This window comes from Dasypus novemcinctus, chromosome 1 (genome assembly GCF_030445035.2).
Source record: "Dasypus novemcinctus isolate mDasNov1 chromosome 1, mDasNov1.1.hap2, whole genome shotgun sequence".
NCBI lineage: Eukaryota > Metazoa > Chordata > Mammalia > Cingulata > Dasypodidae > Dasypus > Dasypus novemcinctus.
The window spans coordinates 131722495-131738048 of record NC_080673.1 but is presented as its reverse complement, the minus strand read 5'-3'; the positions used below and the strand labels follow the sequence as shown (position 1 = coordinate 131738048).

Here is a 15554-nt window from a genome sequence, read left to right as displayed (position 1 = left end):
ATCCATATGTAAAAGAATGAAAGAGGATTACCAACTCACACATTATATAAAAATCAACTCAAGATGGATCAAAGACCTAAATATAAGAGCCAAGACCATAAAGACTTTGGAAAGCAGTGTAGGGAAGCATCTACAGGACCTTGTAATAGGAAATGGCTTCATGAAATTCACACCAAAAGCATGAACAGCAAAAGAACAAATAGATAAATGACTTCCTAAAAATTAAAGCCTTCTGCACCTCAAAGGAGTTTGTCAAGAAAGTGAAAAGAGAGCCTACACAATGGGAGAATATATTTGGTAACCATATATCTGATAGGAGACTTACATCCTGCATATATAAAGAACTCCTATATCTCGAAAATTAAAAAAAAAAAACCAGTTAAAAAATGGAAAAAAGATTTAAACAGACACTTGTCCAAAGAAGAAATACAAATGGCTAAAAAGCACATGAAAAAATGCTCCAAATCTCTAGCTATTAGAGAAATGCAAATCAAAACTACAATGAGATACCATCTTACTCTTATAAGATTGACAGCTATGATAAAAACAGAAGACTACAAATGCTGGAAAGGATGTGGAAGAATGGGAACACTCATTTACTGCTGGTGGGAATGCAGAAGGATCCAGCCATTCTAGAGGACAGTTTGGCTGCTCCTCAAAAAACTAGCTATAGATTTGCCATATGACCCACCAATTCCACTGCTGGTATATACCCAGTAGAACTGAAAACAAAGACACAAACCGATATTTGCACACTAATGTTCATAGCAGCATTGTTCACTATTGCCAAAAGTTGGAATGAACCCAAATGCCCATCAACAGATGAATGGATAAATAAAATGTGGTATATACATACAATGGAATACTACTCAGCTTTAAGAATGAATACACTACAAACACACGTGATAACATGGATGAATCTTGAGAACCTTATGTTGAATGAAGCAACCCAGGCATTGAAGAACAAATACTACATGACCTCAATGATATTAAATAAGTAAACTAAGCTGCCTCAGAGAGCTAAAGACTGGATGATAGGCTTAAAGGAAATTGGAGGGTAGAGGAAGGATGTAAGCTGACACCTACATGGGTGAAATCTATGATAAGCTACAGGTATTTGTACAAGGAAGGGATAAAATGGGGGCATAGGGTTACCTTTGGGTGGGGCTTTGTGGGCTTGAGGGGGGCTAGGGATGGGAGGATGGGTAATATTGCCCAAGAAATAGGGGGGAGGGTGGGGGAACATACAAACATAGGAGATTGTCAGGTATTTGGTTGAGAGTATAATGCTAAGAAAACTTTTTTAAAAATATAATAAGGGGTGGTGGACTTTGCCCAGTGGTTAGGGCGTCCGTCTACCAGATGGGAGGTTCGCAGTTCAAACCCCGGGCCTCCTTGACCCATGTGGAGCTGGCCCATGCACTGTGCTGATGTGCACAAGGAGTGCCATGCCACGCAGGGGTGTCCCCTGCGTAGGGGAGCCCCATGTGCAAGGAGTGTACCCCTTAAGGAGAGCCACTCAGCGCAAAAGAAAGTGCAGCCTGCCTAGGGATGGTGCTGCATACACAGAGAGCTGACACAACAAGATGACACAAGAAAAAGAAACACAGATTCCAGGGCTGCTGTCAACAACAGAAGCGGACAAAGACACAGCAAATAGACAGGGAGAACAGACAACCAGGGTGGCGGGGTGGGGGGAGGGGAGAGAGAGAAATAAATAAATAAATCTTTAAAAATATATATATATATAATAAGGAAGGTTACCTGTTTAAGATGCTTAAAGGGGATAATCCAGTGCAGGACAGGCTCCTAGGGAGTGTGTGAGTGCTCATTTTGCCATAGTGGGTTATATCATTGGATAGAGACCCATATAATGATAGTGAAGTTATACCCACATCCTGGGGAGGACTGATGTTCTCGAATAGAGGGAATTGTATCTCTCGAAAGAAATGGTGGCTCCCAGTGCATTAGGGCAGTTGAGCATATCAAGCCCTCAATATTGTTGCAAGTATCTCTGAACATGGCTCTTCAAGCAATGAAGATTGACTGTCACTGTGGGCCCTGAGGGGAGGGGGAAAGAGGTATTGAACAGATGGAATCAATGTAACTGTGTAGGTAATAGATGTGTTCCACAAGATTATGCAATGATGGATATAAGACATGTTAAATTACACCAAAAATATATAGGGGCTGATAGGCTAAAATGTAAATCATAATGTAAAACATAAGATAACTAAAAATTTTAAAAATTGTATAGTCTAAAATATAAACCACAATGTTACCTTGTAAACCCAAATGTTACCTTGTTTGAAAGCTATTGTCTCAATATCTGTACATCAGTTTCAGTAAATATAGTATGAATATGTAAAAAGATTATTGCTGTGGAAGGGAAAAGGGGTTTATGTTGGATATGTGGGAGTACTGTATATTTTATATATGAATTATTGTGATTTAAAACTTTTGTGAAGATAAGCTTAATAATTAGGGTAAAAAAAGAAAAAGAAAGGACATAGATGCTGAGTAAAAGATGGAAGAGGTTGCCTTGCCAATTTGCATACAGGGCAACACTTATTACAGTGATGGAAGGCAAAACATCAGAAACAAAGCTTTTGCAATTTTTAATTTTTTGATACCCCAATTTATTTTTACCTTAATTTTTCTAAATTAATATGTATCCTATATCTAACCTTTAAACTCATCACTATATTCCATTTTACTATTAATGGAACCTGGCAAAATATTGGGCTTCATTTTTGAAGAAGGTTTGGATCACAGAGAGGTTCAACAATGGCAGGGGAGGAATACTGGTGTGTGATATTATTGACAGGAGACACACAGTTGGCAGGGAATTCTCCAGGGCATATATCCAGGGTACATAAAAATGTTTGTATATTTTCATAATGGTTACAATTAAAAACAACTGAGGGAGTGCTGAGTTCCTAGCCAGGAGAGCTCTATCACAGTCCCTAAAGGAATAGCAGCTATCCTCCAAGTGCAACGGCAAAGACCAAAAAAGAAGGAAGGTCCAACAATGAGCCCTTGATACTAATGACTATGCTTGTAAGCCTGTGTACCTGAAATAAGAACAAGGCCTAGAGCTGCAGGGTGCCTAAGAGTTACTTCTTGAGAGCCTCTGTGTTGCTCAAATGTGGCCAGTCTTGAAGCCAAACTGAGCATGTAAATGCGTTGCCTTCCCCCCAGCATGGGACATGACTCCCGGGGATGAGCCTCCCTGGCACCGAGGGATTACTACTCTAATGTATTTTTAATCTCGTCCATTGTTACTTTTCTTCACAGGCTTTCAAATTGTTCTTTATGCTTTTCCAGTGTCTTCTTAATACCCTTTATTTCTTTGGTCATATTTTCTTTAAATTCTTTGTATTGATTTAGGAGATTTGTGTGAGTATTGCTGATTAATTGGCTTAAATCCTGAATCTCTTCAGAATATTTGGTTTGTTCCGTTGGCTGGGTCATCTCTTCCTGTTTCCTATTATGGCTCCAATTTTTTGCTGATGTCTAGGCATTTGAATATGTTGGTGAATTTACTCTGATGGCCTATTTCTCTCTCTTGCCTATTGTTTTCTTTCCTCCACAGTTCTTCGATATTTCATTTATTTTATTCTAATTTTTTCCCAGTTTATCAAAATTAAGTCAGGGACTCACTAATGGAGTAAAGATTTTCTCCCAGGGGTTAGGGTACAATTTCCCATCTGGCCAGCAGATGGTGCTTGTTTGTACATCTTTCCACGGAGGCATTAGTGTCAGCTTTCGCTTTTTCCAGGGTTGAACCTCCAGAGCATAGATTCAAAGTGGGCTCTGCTGGCCAAATCACTGAAAAGCCCCCTGACTCCTGCTCCCTTTTCTTTTGAAACAGGTAACAGGAAGGAAGATGTCTGTTCCCCTCTCAGGCAGCTCCAGTGAGCCCAGCTTAATATCTTGGGGGCAGGGTAGGGGAGCCATTTCTGGCTGCTGTGGGGAATTGTTAACTCACATTTTTTATTTCAGGTTCTTCTTCTCTCTGTCCTTCACCCTTCTCGGAGTTGTGTACCACTATGCTGGTCTGCTAATCCCCAAAGCAGGTTCCTTAGACAGCTTTTGGCTCCTTCTCCATTTTTTGTGAGAGCATTGATCCCTGCCTGTCAATCTGACACCAGAGTCCTTTTGCCTGTTAGAGTTTCTCAGACTTTTCTTCTTTTTAATGTCCAGGACAGTTTTGAGGAGTACCAGTCAGCTATTTTGTGGGATGCCCCTTTATTGGAATTTGTCTGATGCTTTCTCATGATTACACTTGGGTTATCAGTTTGGGGAAGGAAGACCATAGAGGTAAAGTGCCATTTACATCCCATCATAGCAAGGGTACAGAGTATCTACATGATTTATCACTGTTGACTTGGTCATCTGGCTGAAGTAATGTTTGTCAGTTTTCTCCACTGTAAAGTTATTCATTTTTTCCCCCTTTCCAAACTATATCTTCAGAACAAAGTCATTATGCACAGGCCACTTATGACTAGGGAGTTTTTCTTCCTTCCTTGAAGGTGGAGTATCTACATATATTATTTGGAGTTCTTTAGCACTAAATTATTTCTCTCCTCTCCTTTATTTAATCATTTATTTGTTTATATGTGCATGGACTCATATATACTATTTTACACTTTGATTCCATAATCCAGTACTCCTTGACTTATTTTATTGCTCAAATTATTCCCAGTCGGGTCACAGAGAACCCTTTCTCTGTGTTGGCCCTATGTCTCTCTGACATATTTCCATCACTATTGTTCTTTTTTTTTACTCTCTGGCACTACAAGATGCTCTCGATGTATCTTGTATATTTCCTGTCCCTTTCTTGAAATCAACCATTTCTTCAAGGATCCTAGTTCCTTTTATTGCAGAGTGGTATTAGAAACCAAAGTCTGGGCAATATGTGTGCTCACTGCTACTGGAGAGTTGTTTCTTTTAGGCCCTCTCAGCCAGCAGAGCAAAAAATATATATACGTACACTAACCTGTGAAAATAAACATATGTATAAATATATCTATATGAAATCACTTGTATCTATGTTAATCTATACCTGGATTCACACTGATGACCCCAATATTAATTCATTACCATATGGATCATTCTAGGCTCTTCCTCTTCAGTTAACTGTAAATTCCTACTCCAAAGCTGCAAGAAACCTAGCTTCTCCATCCACCATCCATATACTAAATTGTTCAATTTCAGTATACAAATGTAGATATCAGAATTGTTAAACCAAATTCCCCTGGGAAATTTTATCAACAAGTGTGCATTGCTTATATGCAATTCTTTTTTTTCCATTAGCTTTAAAGACTCTACACATTTCCAAACATACTTAGGTTAGAACCTGCTGTCCCTTCACCATTTCCATATGATTGTTTCATACATTTTTTCCCCCCTACATCAGGATGGAGAGCCAGAAAAATAATGGAACACTTCATTAATTTATGTGTCACCCTCGCACAGGGGCCATGCTAATCTTCTCTGTATCATTCCAATTTTGGTATATGTGCTGCCAAAGCAAGAACTCACACATTTTTACAATACAGATTCTTCTGTTACAGTCTAATTCCTTCCTGGGAACCACCAACCTAACTAAATGATTCTTAAACATTTTCTAAAATTAACAAGTTTGTGCTGTAAAATTCTATTGGTTTTGACAAATTCATAATGTTATATAGCCACCATTATAGTATCATACAGAGCAGTTTCACCACCTTGAAAATTCTGTTCTGCTTCACCTATTTGACCTTTTCCTCCTTCCCCAGAATCCCTGGCAACTACTGATCTTTTCACTGTCTCTATAGTTTTGGCTTTTCTACCATATAGAATCACACTTAAAGACTGGCTTTTTTCACTTTATAATGTGCATTAAAGTTTCATCCGTAGCTTTTTGTGACTTGACAGCTTATTCCTTTTCATTGCTGAAAAATATTGCATTGTGTCAATCTATCAGCTTGTTTATCCAATCATCTATTAAAGAGCATTTTGGTTGCTTCCACTTTTTGGCAAACATGAATAAAGCTGCTATAAACATTCATTTGCAGGTTTTGGTGTGGACATGCATTTGCAAATCATGAGTACAAATGATTTGAATACATTATATCAGGTAATGAGCAAATAACTAAGAGTGACATTGCCAGATCATAATCATAAAATTATGGTTAGCTATTTTAAGAAATTGTCGAACTGTCTTCCAAAGTAACTAAAACATTTTTTATTCCTACCAAGAATGAATGAGTATTCCCATTGCACCACATCTTCACCAGCACTTGATATTGTCAGTTTTTTGGACTTTAGCCATTCTAATTGTTATGTACTGGTATCTTAAAATTTTTTCATGCCCCTAGTGACAACCGATGTTGAACATCTTTTCATATGATTATCTGCCATCTGTATATTTTCTTCAGCAAGTGTCTGTTCAGATATTTTGCCAGTTTTTTAATGGGTTGTTTTCTTATTGTTGAATTTTGAGAGTTCTTTGTATATTTTGGATACAAGTCCTATATCACAGATGTGCTTTTTCAAATATTTTTCCCAGTCTGTGACTTGTCTTTTCATATGCTTAACAGTGCCTTTCACAGAGTAGAAGTTTCAAATTATGATAAAGTCCAATTTATCATTTTGTTCATTCGTGGATTGTGATTCTGCTCTTGTATCTAAAATCTATTGCCAAATCCAAGGTCACCTAGATATTCTCCTATAATTTTTTTCTAGAACTTTTATAGTTTTTGTATTTTGCATTTAGGAGTATATTTTGAGTTAATTTTTGTGAAAGATGTAAGTTTTGAGTCTACATTCATTTTTGCATATTGATACCCAATTTTTCCAGCATCATTTGCTGAAAAAACTATACTTTCTCAAAGGAATCAACTTTGCTTCTTTGTTAAAGATCAGTTTATATTTGTATGAGTCTATTTCTGGGTTCTTTATTCTGTTTCTACAATCTATATTTATTCTTTCACTAATATGATACAATATATTTGATACAATGATACAATAAGATATTTATTCTTTCACCAATATGATACAATATGATTACTGTAGCTTTTGACTAAGTCTTGCAGTTGGTTAGCTTTTCTTTTTCAGTATGTGTGGGCTATTGTAGGTCTTTTGCCTTTCCACATAAACTTTAGAGTCAGTGTGTCACTATTTCCAAAATGGCTTGCTGTGATTTTGATTAGGATTGCATTGAATCTACAGATCAAGTTTGAAAGAATTGGCATCTTAAAAATATTGACTATCCCAATCCACGAGCATGACATTTCTCTCCATTTATTCAGATCTCCTTTGACTTCATCACCGTGTTGCAGTTTCCACAAATAGATCCTGTATATATTTTTTCCAATTAATATGTTTTATTGGTGCTATTGCAATTTTTTAAAAATTCCAACTGTTCATTGCTGAGACATAGGAAATCAAGTGGTCTTTGTATATTAACTTTGTATTCTGCAACACCTTTATAATTACTTATTAGTTCCAGAAGATTTTTATTAATTCTTTGGGGGTTTTCTACATAGATAATTAAGGCATCTGTGAACACAGTTTTATTTCTTCCTTCACAATCTGTATACCTTTTATTTCCTTTTATTGTCTTCTTGCACAAGCTAGGAATTCCATTACAATATTGAATAGGAGTGTTGAAAAGGAACATCCTTGCCTCGTTCCCTGATTTAGGTATAAAAACATCTGGTTTCTTAATATCAAACTTAATGCTAGCTGTAGGTGTTTTGTAGATGTTCATTATCATTCTAAGGAAGTTTATTCCTAGTTAGCTAAAAGTTGTTGTTTTTTAAGTCAAGAATGGATGTTGAATTTGTCAAATGATTTTCTGCATGAATTTCACATGATTCTTTTCTTCTTTAGCGTATTGATGTACTGGATTACAATGACAGATTTTTAATTGTTGAGCCAGCTTTGTATACCTGGACTACATCCCACTTTGCAATGGTGAATAATTCTTTTTATACATTGTTGGATGGAATTTGCTAATATTTTACTGAGGGTTTTCCCATCTATATTCATCAGAAATATTAGTCTGTTGTTCCTTTTTTGTAAGGACTTCTTTTGATTTCAGTGTTAAGGTAATACAGGTCTCATAGAATGAATCAGGAAGTGTTCCCTCTGCTTCTATTTTCTAGAAGAGATTGTGGAGAAATGATATGATTTCTTGCTTAAAAGTTTGGTAGAATTCACCACTGAAACTAACTGGACTTGGTGCTTTCTGTTTTGGAAGGTTATCAATTACTGATTCAATTTCTTTAATAGATATAAACTATTCAGATGATCTGTTTTTCTTTAGGTGAGGTTTTAAACTTCTGTATTTAAAGAAATTGGTTCATTTGATCTAACTTACAAAATTTGTTGACATAGAGTTGCTCATAGTATTCTATCCCGTTCATGGTGACAGTAATAATGACTGTGTTAGTCAGCCAAAGGAGTGCTGATACAAAATACCAGAAATCAGCTGGCTTTTATAAAGGGTATTTATTTGCGGTAGAAGCTTACAGTTACCAGGGCATAAAGCATAAGTTACTTCCCTCATCAAAGTCTGTTGCCACATGTTGGGCCAAGATGGCTGTTGACATCTGCCAAGAGTTCAGGCTTCCTGGGCTCCTCTCTTCCCAAGGCTTGTTTCTCTCCAAGCTCAGCTGCTCTCCTCCATTTGCTTATTTTACTGGGCTCCAGCTCAAAACTCCAACTTTCTTCTCTGGCATGTAGTTTTCTGAGTCCTTGCCCACCAAGGGGGCAGGGATGCAATGTCTTATTGATGTGGCCCAATCTAAGCCTTAATCATTATTTAATCAAGTAAAAGTGAAACCTCTCAAGCCAATATAACTTAATATGCCTGGAGGGACAGACCAGTTAACAAACATAATCCAGTATTTATTTTTGGAATTCATAAGCAATATCAAACTGCCGAATTACCTATCCATTTCATTTCTGATATTGATCATTCATGTCTTCTTTTTTTTTTTGGTTGGTGTGGCTAGAGGTTTATCAATTTTATTAATCTTTTTAAAAACCAGGGTTTGGTTTTGCTGTTTTTGTCTGTTTTCTGCTTTCAATTCATTGATTTCTGCTCTAAAATTAATTATTTTCTTTTCCTTGCTTTAGGCTTAGATAGCTGTCTTTTTCTAGTTTTCTAATGTGAAAATAGACTATTGACTTTAGATTTTTCTTCTTTTCTATTATATGCACTTAACACTATATTTTTTATTTTTATATTGTCATTTTCATTTCATTCAAAAATATTTTTAACTTATTTTGAGAGTTCTTCTTTGCTCTTATGTTAGTTACAAATGGGTCATTAATTTGCAAATATATTGGGATTTTCCACCTACCTTTCTGTTACTGAACTCTCATTTAATTCCACAGTGGTCTGATAGCATATTTTGATTTCTTTTCTTTTACATGTTATGGTATGTCATAGGGCCCAAAATGCGGTCTATTTCAGTAAAGGTTCCATGTGAGCTTGAGATAAATGTGTATTTTGAGTGCTATGCTATTTTTGGATGGAGTATTCTATAAAGGTTGATTAGATCAATTTGGTTGGCAGTGCTATTCAAGTCAATCCTTACTGATTTTCTGCCTGTTTCATGTATCAACTACTAAAAGAGGGATGTTGAGTTCTTCAAATATAATAGTAGATATCTTTATTTCTCCTTTCAGGTCTATCAGTTTTTGCCTAACCAATTTTAGGCACATGTTAGGTATTGTTAGGTTGTTTTAGTTTGCTAAAGGCTGCCAAGGCAATATGCTATCATTGGGTTGGCTTTTACAATAGATATTGGTTACTTGACAAGCTTATAGTTCTGAGGCCATGAAAAAATGTACAAATCAAGGCATCGGGCTCCTCCAGGTCTCGTAACTTCCACTTTCCTGGTTTCCATGGCTGCCTCTCTCAGCTTCCAGGGGTCTCTCTACACTCTTTTGATTCCAGCCTCCAGCCCTTAGGGCTTTGGCTTTGAGCCCTGGTGTGCCCCCGCTGCCTTCTCTCTTTTAAAGGACTCCAGTAAAAGGATTAAGACTTACCCTTAAGTCATGCCCTACTGAAGTGATGCAATCAAAAGGAAGGTCCCTTAACTGAATCTAATTAAAAGGTTCCATCCCATCTACATTAGGCTTATACCCACAGGAATGGATTAGCTTAAGAACATAATTTTTGGGGGTTCACAAAAGACTCAAATATCACATTCCACTCTCTGGTTCCCCAAAATATGTTCTTCCCATATGAAAAATATATTCATTCCAACACAATATTTAAAAAGCCTTAAGTCATTTCAGCAACAGGATTAAATACAAAATCTCATCAACATTCGTTATAGGCATGTAGTATGTCCTGGGGTAAAATTCCCCTCAGGCTGTGGACCTGTGAAATTCATAAAACAAGTTACCCGCTTCCAATATACAAAGGAGGTACAGTCATAGAATAAATTGTTCCCATTGCCGTAGGAAGAACTTGGAAGGAAACAGGCGACATGCCTCCCAAACAGTTCCAAAAACCTGCAGGGTATACTCCACTACTTTCAAAGTCTGAGAGTCATCAGACTTTGTTTTTTTCTCCTCAGGGCCTAACAGAGCTGTAGCCCTACCCTTTCTAAGAACTTGCCCAGAGACCATGTTCTTAGTTCCACCCTCATCAAGCATCTGGGTGGAGGTCAAACTCTAGGCCTCACCCCCAAAACACTAGGGTGACAGCCGCTTTCCCCAACCCCTAGGGAATGAGCTATACCCTCTCTGAAGCCTGGGGTGGCTGCACTCTCACCAAACAATGGGGCAGACGGCCTGCCCTCTCCAAGCTCTGTGGCATACTCTCCCTTTCCACACACATGGGTGGGTTGGCTCTCCTGGCCCCAGAAGATGACTTCAGCCCAGACCTCAGCATCCATGTTTCTACCTTTGAAGTCATTTTTCCTTCAGTTTGTCCCTTTTCTGTTCCTTTTAGTCAAGCTGGCTGTGGTTCCATTCACACAGATCTCAACAAAAAAACTTGGTTTTGCATGCAGCTTAGAGGTCCAAGTCATCAGACAGTAAGGCTTTCCACAGATCCTTCCTAAACAACTGATTTTCCAGTCCTGACTTACATTGAAATGACTGGCAAATTTCATGCTCAGTTAAATCTTCACATGGGGCACTATTTATGCTCTGGGGACTCATTTTTCAGAACCTAAGAATTTTCTAAACCATCAATTTCTGGTTTTGGGGGGGGCACGGAGTTTAGTTCTCAGCTTTTCCCATTCCTCTTGTATTTTACTATAAGCTGCATGGTGAAGCCAGGCCACACTTTCCACATTTAGTGAGGAAATCTCAGCTAAATAACCAGGTTCACCACTTCAAATTCTATCCTCCATCCAACATCAGAACACAATGCCGTTTAAAACAAGGTTGCCTTTCTTCCAGTTTGCAATGACACATTCGTCATTTCTGTCTGAGGTCTTATCAGATGAGTACATATAGCATTCATATTTCTACCAACAGTCTCTTCAAAGCAATCTAGGCCTTCTCTATCACATACCTCACAATTCTTTCAGAATCTTCCCCTTACCCATTTTAAAAGTTTTTGAAATATTTTTGTTATTTGCATAGCAGCATCCCACTTTCCTGGTACCAACTTCTATTTTAGTTTGCTAAAAGTCACCAAAGCAATATGTTATAAATGGGTTGGCTTTTACAATGGGGATTTATTAGTTTGCAAAATTATAGTTCTGAGGCTGTGACAATGTCCAAATCATGGTGTACTAGGCAGCCAAAGTGGTGCTGATGCAAGATACCAGAAATAGATTGGTTTTTATAGAGTATTTATTTGGGGGTAGAAGCTTACAGTCACCAGGCCATAAAGTATAAGTTACTTCTCTCACCAAAGTCTGTTGCCATGTGTGGAACAAGATGGTTGCTGATGTCTGCCAAGAGTTCAGGCTTCCTAGGTTCCTCTCTTCCTGGGGCTCCATTTCTCTCTGGGCTCAGCTGCTATGCTTTCTCCACAAGACCAGCTGTAGACTATCAGGCAAATGGTTCTGTCTTTCTCAGTGGGGCTTCTGCTGTGTCTAAGGAGCCATCTCTATTCCTGTGTTCTTGTCTTGTGTGTTCATTTCCTGGGCTCCAGCTCAAAATTCCAAATAACTCCTCTGCTCTGCCATGTAGTTTTCTCTGTGAGTCCTCACTCACCAAGGGGGCAGGGATGTAACATCCTACTGACATGGCCCAATCAAAGCCTTAATCATTATTTAATCAAGTAAAAGCAAAACCTCTGAATACAATACACTCTAATACACTCGGAGGAAAACACCAGATTACAAACACAATCCAATATTTCTTTTTGTAATTCATAAATAATATCAAACTGCTACACATGGCATCAGGCTAATCCAGGTCTCATAACTTTCAGCTTCCTGGTTTCTGTGGCTTCCTCTCTCAGCTTTCAGTGGCCTCTCTACATGCTTTGATCCTCAGCAGATTGTAGCCTTGGTAGCTAGAAAATATACTTATTAAAATTCCTTCACTTAAGCAGTTCTGAAAATTCTAATACACTAATTGAACTAGTTTTCTATCAATCTAATTTTAGAAGTTTACTCTTTGTACTTAGTTTCCTGAAGGATATTAACTGCTCTTCTCAGTTTTGATTGCAGTAATAAGATAATGACTCAAAGCAAAACCAGACAGCATGGTGTCCGGAGTACCATATGACCCAATAAATCTGTAGCTTTCCTTAGGAAAAAAAACAAACAAACTTGATATCCTTGAGTAGTTGGCTGAGAAAGGAATTATGAAGACCTTGCATGTAGGAACCCACACAATAATATCGAAACCGTGGTTTATTAGCTGCTGAAACCAAGGACAAGTCTGATGTGCTTGACATGATGCAAGACTGAGAAAGTACACACACCCTCCATACCCTCTTCACCAAGATCCTTGGAAGTATCACTTACTTTTATCTTTTTTAAAGTTTATTTTTCTTCTCATCCACACCCTTTTAAAAACCCAAGCTCCCAATCTCACTTTGAACTGGTTTTGGGATGATTCCCTCAATTCCTTGCTTGTGTACTCACAATAAATTGCCTTCTCACTGAGAGCCATGTTTCTCCTTTGTAGTGCCAGATTGGACAAGCCCTTTTATGGGAAATTGCCTTCTTACTGAGAACCATGTTTCTTCTTTGTAATGCCAGATTAGGCAAGCCCTTTCATTGGAAATAGTTGTGCTTCTGGTAGCAGCCTCTGGCCTCTGGGACCTCTGGGGTTTTCTCTCTGAGCTCCTGTGTGTCACTGCAGTCTCCTCTATTTGTATTATTCCAGTTTATAAAGAATGCCAATCAGAGGATTAAGACCTACCCTGGGTCATGCCCTACTAAAGGGATATAATCAAAAGGTCCCTTAAATGAATCAAAAGATCACATCTATAATAGGTTTACATCCATAGGAATGGGTTAGTTTTAAAACATAGTTTTCTGGGGTCTGCAAAAAACTCAAACTACCACATAGGTGCATACACATTCAAGGTTGCTTTGTTCTTGAATAATTGGCCCCATGGTCATTGTACAGCCCTTTATCCCTGGTAATTTCCTATTTTTTTTTAAGTCTTCTTTGTCTGAAATAAAATAGCTACTCTAGCTTTCTCTTAGTGTTAGCATGGTGTATCTTTTTCCATTTCCTTAATTTTAGCCCAAGTCTTCATTTAAAGTAGATTTTTGCTTTATTTAAAGTAGATTTTTTTGTATACAACATGTAGTTAGGTTATGTTTTTTATCCACTCAGTTTCTGTGCTTAGTTAGTATATTTAGGGCATTCACATTAAAAGTTACTGATACAGTTGGATTAACATCTACCATGTTTGTAATTATATTGAACTCATTGCATTTGGTCTTTCTCATTTTCCCCCTTCTTTTTCTGCCTTCTCTGCTTTTGAGAATTGTATATGATTCCATTTTTCTCTCTAAGCATGTCAATTATACTTCTTTGAAAAACATTTTTATTGATTGCCCTAGAGTTCACAATACACATTTATAACTAATCTAAGTCCAATTTTTAAACAACACTATATTGTTTCATTCATAGTAGAGGTGGACCTAAAAACAGCATTCCTAATTCCTCTTTCCCATCCCTTATAACATTGCTATCTTTCATTTCATTTATCCATTTGCTATAAAAACCTAATAGAGTGTTAGGGTTATTATTTTAAACAGTTACCTTTCAGAAAATTAAGAATAAAAAAAGTATGCAATTTATTTTACCTTCACTTATCACTTTTATGATACTCTTCCTTTTGTAATGTAGATACATGCTTTTGACTTATATCATTTTTGTTTTCCCTGAAGAACTTTAAAAAAAATTTTCTTGCAGGGCAGTTCTGCTGGCAAGTCTCTCAATTTTTGTTTTTCTAAGAAAGTCTTTATTTTCCCTTTAATTATTTGTTGTTTTTTTAAATTAACTTATCAAAATATATCACCCGCACACAAACATACATAAGCAATAACTGTATAGTAATAGTTGTAAACTTATAAAACAAACATATATAACATTATACAGGACTCTCACACCCTATCAACCAACACCTTATATATATATTTTTTTATAGTTTTTATTTTTATTTTATTTTATTTTATTGACTTTGTAATAATATTACATCAAAAATATATATGTGAGGTCCCATTCAACCCCGCTCCCCCACCCCCCCCTCTCCCCCCCCAACAACACTCGTTCCCATCATCATGACACATCCATTGGATTTGGTAAGTACATCTTTGGGCACCTCTGCACCTCATAGTCAGTGGTCCACATCATGGCCCATACTCTCCTCCATTCCATCCAGTGGGCCCTGTGAGGATTTACAATGTCCGGTGATTGCCTCTGAAGCACCATCCAGGGCAGCTCCATGTCCCAAAGACACCTCCACCTCTCATCTCTTCCTGCCTTTCCCCATACCCATCGTCCACCATGTCCACTTTTCTCAATCCAATACCACCTCTTCTATGTGGACATTGGATTGGTTGTGTCCATTGCACCTCTATGTCAAGAGGAGGCTCAAATTCCACATGGATGCTGGATGCAATCCTCCCATTTTCAGTTGTAATCACTCTAGGCTCCATGGTGTGGTGATTGTCCTTCTTCAACTCCATCTTAGCTGAGTGTGGTAAGTCCAATAAATCAGATTGTAGGTGCTGGAGTCTGTTGAGGCTCAGGACCTGGCTATCACATTGTCAGTCCAGAGATTCAAATCCCCTAAATATATCTTAAATCCCAACGTTAACTGCACCTCCAGCACATTAGCATGAAAGTCTTATGAAGGGAGATCCCATCTGAGTCCAGATTCATCACACATAAACACCATTTCCAAAGAGGGGCCATCTGCCCTGGTAGTTAACCCCATCGGCCATGGACATAACTCTCATGGGTCTCTTTAGCCTTCAAAGGAACCAATATCTGGGGGTTGTATCTGCTTTATCTGTCTCTCTGACTCTGCTCAGTTGTGCATGAGGGCAATCCTTCTGCCAGCCTCCAGACTCTTTTTTAGAAACTCGTAGCCATATAAACTCATTTCTCCC

At 37.7% G+C, this 15554-nt stretch overlaps 1 non-coding gene across 1 annotated transcript; it reads right to left on the bottom strand.

Annotated features, from left to right (window-relative positions):
* Nucleotides 1-5436: 5436 nt before the first annotated feature.
* LOC111765800 (U6 spliceosomal RNA) lies at nt 5437-5539 on the bottom strand. Its single transcript, XR_002798030.1, has one exon. It is a non-coding gene; the product is annotated as a U6 spliceosomal RNA (small nuclear RNA).
* Nucleotides 5540-15554: the final 10015 nt, after the last annotated feature.